Source organism: Coregonus clupeaformis, unplaced genomic scaffold (genome assembly GCF_020615455.1).
Source record: "Coregonus clupeaformis isolate EN_2021a unplaced genomic scaffold, ASM2061545v1 scaf4303, whole genome shotgun sequence".
NCBI classification, from domain to species: Eukaryota; Metazoa; Chordata; class Actinopteri; order Salmoniformes; family Salmonidae; genus Coregonus; species Coregonus clupeaformis.
Window position 1 is genome coordinate 14,717 of NW_025537757.1, and position 6,248 is coordinate 20,964.

Here is a 6,248-nt window from a genome sequence, read left to right on the forward strand (position 1 = left end):
GTCAAACTATCGGCACCCGCACAATGGAGTGCAAAGGAGCAGAATGTTAAGTTTTCTATTTTCAAAACTGGTTGAATGGCTATTTCTACCCTGTAGTTACCTGGAAACTTACCACAGGTGAGATAAATTACACTGTAAGCGAGAACTTGCCTCTCACAAAACATTTTATTTTTTATAATTTAGTCCAGGCCATTTTTTGACTTTGAAGTGAAAAATGTCCATTTCAGTTTTGATTTTTCTGCTTGGTCCTGTGAAGTTGTAAATTAAACAAAAACACGCGTGAACCCAAAGTTTAATCAATTTCTACTTATTTTAGAAGAAACACTGAATTGTGCAAGGTTGCCAATATACTGTATTTGACCGCAACTGTAGGTGTAGATGACCTAGGGATGTAAGGATTAACAGTTCATGACAACTGTGAAATAAAGTGCTGCCTGTCATTTTATTTGACACATTTCTTCATAGTTGAACATGTTGTGAAATACTGTATATGCATAACTAGTTTAACAACTTTATACATGGTCAGGTATGTGCTTGATTCACAAAATAACAAAAGATAGATAGTTCTCGAGTTCTTTCTTTAGTTCGTCACAGGCCTGTAATTATAAACATGCTCAACTGGAATAGTGAGATGTTGTCAAACACAAAGCTTATACCACAATGACGTCCCAAGCTTGGAGGACTGATGTCGTTAGACACTCGCACTGAATAGAGACAGGGTGATTAAGTTAACTTCATTAGATATCCACCTGGAATAGTGATACTAAAAACTACCCGGTAGAAATCGTGTTATTTCATTGCCCCTTAGATGGCATTGAGGAGAGGCAGGAGACTCTCAAAGCTTCTGCTGAGTGTGACGTTGGTATTCATTGTGGGTTGGATGCTTATCAAACACGGTCCTGTTCAGGTGAGCCTGTACGACTATGGCTACAGCCGGCTGGAGTACTCGGACGCCAATCACATCCCGCAGGATGACAGTGACTGCAGTGCCATCCTGCAAGGGAGACATGATGGCCATCGAGCACGCAAGGTCCTGTCAATTACAAGCAGCTTCCTCAACAGCACGCGGATCCCGGACGAGCACTACCTGGAGCTGACCGGGACTGTCAGAGGTTCAGGTCTACGCGCAAGTACCTGGAGTTCCACCTGAGTCGTGAGGAAGAGGACTTTCCCCTGGCCTTCTCGCTGGTCGTCCACCACAAGGTGCAGAACTCGAGAGGCTGCTTAGGGCCATCTATGCCCCACAAAACTTTTACTGCATCCATGTGGATATGAAGGCCAAAGCATCCGTCCTTGCTGCCATCATAGCCATCACATCCTGCTTTGAAAATGTGTTCTTGGCCAGCCATCCGGTCAGTGTGGTGTACGCAAGCTGGAGCCGTGTCCAGGCTGATATCAACTGTATGAGTGATCTGTACAGGGCTAGTCCGTTATGGAAGTATTTCATCAACCTCTGTGGCCAGGACTTCCCCATCAAGACCAACCTGGAGATGGTGCGCAGCCTGCGGGCGCTGGCGGGGGGCAACAGCATGGAGTCGGAGGTCATGCCCAGCGGTAAGAAGTCGCGCTGGAAGAAAGTGCACCAGGTTGTTGATGGCAAACTTCAACGAACAGAGCAGGACAAAGCTCCTCCGCCCTTCGGTATACACATCTTTTCAGGTGGGGCGTACATTGTGGTGAATAGGGGCTTTGTGCGTGCTGTGCTGGAGGACAGCAAGGTGCTGGCTCTCATTCAGTGGGCTAATGACACTTGGAGTCCCGATGAGTTCCTGTGGGCCACCATCCAGAGGCTTCCCGGCGTGCCCGGCTCCATGCGCCCCAGCCCCAAGTTTGACATGACGGACATGCACGCAATCACCAGGCTGGTGAAGTGGCCGTGGCATGAGGGGGAAGAGGACTCCAGCTCTGCAGTGTATCCTCCGTGCCATGGTATCTATGTTAGATCAGTGTGTGTATACGGGGCCGGAGACCTGCAGTGGATGCTGCAGCAGCACCACCTCTTTGCCAACAAGTTTGACACAGACACAGACCCCATTGCTATCAGATGTCTGGAGGAGCACCTTAGACATAAGGCCCTGGAAGAAATACACTAACGCAAATTACTTTGTGTGCTCTGAACGTTCCGAACCTGTATTTGTTATCTCTGGAGACCACTCAAATGGAACTTTTATGGCGCCATCTCTGTTTTATCCATTTAAATGTCATCCTAGATAGAGGTGGTTTTGTTGGGATAAATAACTTTTAAATGTCCTGGTGATTTATGTCCTAATGATTATTTACATTAAAGGGAAATCTTGACTTACCTTCATATTCTGATTGTACTTTCACTTTCAATATTAAATTAACAATGTGATTTGTAAGTTGGGAGGTGGTATTGATAGTATTTGACTGATAATAATACATTCAAGTTTATATCCTCTGTCTCTGGTACAGAGACTGTTGTGAAAAAATCCAGTCCATGTTTTATATTACCAATTGATGTTATAATTCCAGTATTCCATGTTTTACTAAATAAATAGTTGAGCTACAGAGCTAGTGAACAACAATGTACAGTCAGCTGGTGAAAGTCTACACACCCCTTGCATGCCTTCACATGCTGCTGCCTTAAAATTCAATCTAAAAGGGACTAAATTGGATTGTTTTCCTATCGATCTACATAACCTACTTCACATTTTGAGTGAAAGAAAAATTATAGAAAATGTTACAAGTTCTCCGAAATACAAAATGAGGACGTATTGATTGCATGTCTTCACACCTCAGAGTTAATACTTGGTGGAAGCACCTTTGGAGTCATTACAGCTGTGAATAATTTTGAATAAGATTCTACCAACCTTGCACAACTCTTATTGCAACATACAGTATATCCATTGTTTTTGTCAAAATTGGTCAAACTCAGTCAATTTGGTTGGGAATCATTGATGTACAGCAATATTCAAACCTTGTCTCAGATTTTTTAAGCAGATTTAAGTCAGGACGGAGACTGGACAATTCAGGAACACTCAACACCTCTAGAACCATTCTGGTGTGTCTTTGGCATAAAAATGTGTTGAATTGTTCTGCGGGAAAATAAAACTCTATCCCAGGGTTAGGTTTTCAGAAGACTGAGGCGGGTTTCCCTCAAAATTTTTACCTGGGCTTTGCTCCTTTACTTTTTTATTTTGATCTCAACAAACTCAAGTCCCTGCCGGTGACAAGCATACTCATAACATGATGCTGCCACCACAAAACTTGTATCCCTGCAATGTTTTAAGTAATGTTTAACAAACGATATCAGACCATAAGATAACATAACATAAAGAGGGACATTACAATACACTTGACCAACACTCGCAGAGAAAGGGCACATTGTAGACAGTAGGGGCGAGGGTAACAGATATTTACTTTTACATATGTAAATGTACAGTATGTGAATGCATAGTGGCCAACTTGACTCACACACACACATGCACGGAAAAATGGACAGACATACCAAAATGAACGTTTTAAACTTTTGAAGCTATACAGTGTTTGTTTACACAATTGCATTGTTTACAAACAATTAAGCAAAACAATCTTAGATTTGGGGTTATGATGAGGCAAGACAGTTAAACTATAAGCTCATCAGGCATTTATACGTTTTATTCTTCAAGAATCAATGGCTATATATAATTAATTTAAAAGTCCAAAAAGGGTTGTACCAATCCCGGGTTTTGCCCCTTTAAATGATAGACAACCAGAAATGCAACACAGGAGCTTGCCGTCACCCTGCGAGAGTGTCACATTAATGATGTATTGTTGCTACAGCAAAATAATTTAGAAGTACCTTTTTAATGCCCCACAACTGTATGTGGGGACAACCTTATGATTCTGGATAATAACATAGTAATTGACTGATTGACAGGTTTTAAACATGTTTGTTTAAATGAAATCAATTTCTTTCAAAAACTCTCATAATCCCCCATTACTTCCCAAAATATGTCCGTTCCCCTTTAAATACTTATGCGTTATCCGTTGTGTTGAACACTGCCTGGATTCTTGCTGTGCCTCTGTCTTGCGTTGACAGAGTAATAAGGTATCATACATGGTAGAATAGCCTTTCCTCTTCACCACAGGTGTGTGCAGGCAGGAAGAGTGTGGTCTACTCTTAACCACAGGGTCATATGGCCAAACAGGTAGCAGGCACCAACAGAGTTCACTCTTTTATCCACTTTGTGGGAAAGAGAGAGGCGGGGTTGAAAGACAGTATCTTCATTAAACTATAGTATGGGCATACTGTTTTGTGAAAGTGTGAGAATGTAGACCTACGATGAGAGATTTAGAAATGTCTAGAGGGATATGTCATTATTGGTTATAAGAGGAGCACGTCAAAGGGACCTGTGTGAGTCAGAGATTGTCGTTTAAAGGAATTCCACACATGCAAATTATTTAGTTTCTTCCTTGTTCCCATTCAGCTCTAAATCTGCCTATAGTGTTAGATAACATTAACATTAGCGCTCTTGTCTTGTGAGCCAGACTCAAAGTACATCTGGCCGAGGGGATATTATATAAGTGCTCCAACCCGAGATGGAAAAGGGATTTGACCAGAACACGGCTCAGAGCAAAACATATTATATTTTACTAAAATCCGTGCCACTCCACTTAGTATGATATGTTACTTTACGTTACATTTCAATGTAATAGCAGTTGTACAAAATACAGTACCAGTCAAAAGTTTGGACACACCTACTCATCCCAGGGTTTTTCATTATTTTTACTATTTTCTACATTGTAGAATAATAGTGAAAACACCATAACTATGAAATAACACATATGGAATCATGTAGTAACCAAAAAGTGTTACTCCTTCAGTCTGCAGTCCAACTCATCCCAAACCATCTCAATTGGGTTGAGTCGGCTGATTGTGGAGGCCAGGTCATCTGATGCAGCACTCAATCACCATCCTTCTTGGTCAAATAGCCCTTACACAGCCTGGAGGTGTGTTGGGTCATTGTCCTGTTGAAAAACAAATGATAGTCCCACTAAGCGCAAAACAGATGGGATGGCGTATCGCTGCAGAATGCTGTGGTAGCCATTGTAACGATCCCGGCTGTCTGAGTCGGGTCCTGTCTGGTGACTAGTGTTCCGGTTCGTAATCTCCAGTTTCCCGAGGGTTCGGGAACGCTCCGGGGAGCGCTCTTGTTTTCCGCACCTGCATCCCATCAGCAATCTGCACACCTGGTCCTGATCATCACCCTTCTTAGGCTCTGGCCTAACATCCAGTTCCTGCCGGATGCGTTAGCTATGAACAGTATGTTTGTCAGCGTATCAGCCTCTGAGCCATTAGTGTTAGTTTTGTTGTTTTGCACCTTGTGACTTGCTGTGTACTGACCTCCGTTTTTGTTCTGTCTGCAGTCTCTCGCCCGGAACCTTCACCCAACCTCTGCCTGATGGTCGGCGGCTGCCGAGCCAGTACGGACCAACCACTGCACCCTCAACAACCCATCCACGCCACCCGCTCTGTTCCCTGGATTATTCAGCCTCACTCGGAATCTATTTAATAAACACTCACCTTTCTCTCAACGTACCTTGTCCTGGTCTGCTTCTGGGTTTCTGGCATAGTAAACCGTGACAGAACGATCCGGCCAGTAATGAACCCAGCGGACCTGGACTCTGTTCGCCATGCTATTACCCAGCAGGAGAAGATGTTGGGCCATCATAGCATGGTACTACAGGAGATCGCGTTGTCAGTTCGAACCTTTCTACCGGTCTGACGGAGGTCCAGAACCAACGTAAGTGTCCGGTGGAGGATCCACTACCGGTTTCACCCCTTTCTCGCCTGCCGCTTCTGAAGCTGTGTCCATCCGTGAGCCCAAGGTTCCGGCGCCGGATAAATATGAGGGGGAGCTGGGAAGATGCCGTTCCTTCCTTATGCAGTGTGGATTAGTGTTCGATCTACAGCCCTACTCTTATGCCACAGACAAGGCTAGGATAGCCTTTGTGATTGAGTTGCTGCGTGGTCGGCGCTGGAGTGGGCTTCAGCCGTTTGGGAACGACAGGATCCCTGCATGGCTTCATACCAGGGGTTCACGGCCGAGATGAGGAAGCTCTTCGACCATTCCGTCCGAGGGAGGGACGCAGCTAGGCGCCTGTTTTCGCTTCGCCGAAGGTACTCGCAGCGTGGCCGACTTCGTGATCGAGTTCAAGACGTTGGCTGTGGAGAGTGGGTGGAACGAGGAGTCTCTGCAAGCGGCCTTTTACCAGGGTCTGTCGGAGCAGCTCAAGGATGAGTT

General features: G+C 44.5%; 1 pseudogene; it reads left to right on the forward strand.

Moving 5' to 3' along the window:
- The first annotated feature begins 808 nt into the window (after window positions 1-808).
- LOC123490656 lies at window positions 809-2,093 on the forward strand (annotated as a pseudogene).
- The last annotated feature ends 4,155 nt before the right edge of the window (window positions 2,094-6,248 follow it).